Below are 1,410 nucleotides of genomic sequence, written 5' to 3'. Positions count from 1 at the left end.
GAAGAGAAAGTGAAAGTCACGTCTGACTTTTTGCAACCCAATGGGGTATACAGTCCATGGAATTTTCTAGGCCAGAATACTGAAGTGGCTAGCCTTTCTTCCCAACCCAGGGATCAAACCCAGGTCTCCCACACTGCAGGCAGATTCTTTACCAGCTGAGCCACAACAGAAGCCCTAATATAAGAGAACGGTCACATAAAGAGAGGGCTTCCCAGGTGGCTCAGTGGTAAAGAATGCTTCTGCATTGGCCATAGGAGACACAGGTTCAATCCCTGGGTCAGGAAGATCCCTTGCAGGAGGAAATGGCAACCCACTTCAGTATTCTTGCCTGGAGAATTCCAAGCAGGCCACCATCCATAGGGACCCAAGAGTTGGACTTAACTGAGCACACATATAAAAACACTGGTTAACTTTATCTTGGTATATTGTGTCTCTACACTAGAAAATTCTGTATAATTAAAGCAGCTTCAATTCTGAAAAACACTTTGAGCCAATTGTTGAAATGTACTTTGAAAGCAATAGGAAAAACGGATAATTCTAATAGTCTACCAGTTTTCAGGCTTCAAAGGAAAATGCCTGTTTGTGAGGAGTGTCCACAGAGTATTCTATTTCTAACTTGCCTCCTTAGCACAGTAGGCAGCGCATCAGTCTCATAATCTGAAGGTCCTGAGTTCAAACCTCAGAGGGGGCAGTTGTGTTTTGCCTTCGTCACTTTCTAAGAGAATGTTCAGAATAATTTTCTTTCAGCGATTTTACATTCCTCTTAGTAACTTTACTTGTTTTGACAAATATTAGTTAATAATATTGAAAATGAAAGTGAAGAGGTAGACAATATCAAAGGAGAAGCCAGCTGAATGTTGCAACTATAGTATCAATAGATTTTCAAAATTTATGTCATACATTTCATTAAAGACATCATCTCATAAAGGAAATGCTCCATGGATTGAGATTATAAAATATAAATTGGACATAAAACTAAATATCTTTTATTGGAGAAACTGGTTATAAAGCAAGATAAATATACTTAAAAAAAAAAAAAATCTTTGTAAGAAAAGCCTGTGGAGGGAATGCACTCCTCTGACACCAGGAAGGGTACTAGTGGTTTAGAAACGTGTATGTGGGTATTTTAAGGGGATGTTTTTGAACCTTCGGGAACACCTGCTGACCAAGAAGAAGTCTGTGTGTACGTGTCTTTATGGGTGTTTGAGAGAGTGAGAGCAGGCAGCGACCTGATAGGTTTCAATGTGCATTCAATTTCAAACACAGAAACTGGGCCAAGTGGCCAATATGCTTAGATATGCATTAGGATTAGCATAAGCAATCATTCTCAGGCTTTTAAGAAATGGAGCTGTCTTTAAAAAGGAATGTTGGGCAATCAGTAAAAATAATCAAAGGAATGTGCAAAGGCTT

General features: G+C 39.2%; 1 non-coding gene across 1 annotated transcript; it reads left to right on the top strand.

Moving 5' to 3' along the window:
* Positions 1-618: 618 nt before the first annotated feature.
* Positions 619-691, top strand: TRNAM-CAU (transfer RNA methionine (anticodon CAU)). Its single transcript has one exon. It is a non-coding gene; the product is annotated as a tRNA-Met (tRNA).
* Positions 692-1,410: the final 719 nt, after the last annotated feature.

This window comes from Dama dama, chromosome 21 (genome assembly GCF_033118175.1).
Source record: "Dama dama isolate Ldn47 chromosome 21, ASM3311817v1, whole genome shotgun sequence".
Taxonomy (NCBI): Eukaryota; Metazoa; Chordata; class Mammalia; order Artiodactyla; family Cervidae; genus Dama; species Dama dama.
The sequence above is the reverse complement of the archived record's forward strand: the minus strand, read 5'-3'. Positions and strand labels throughout refer to the sequence as shown.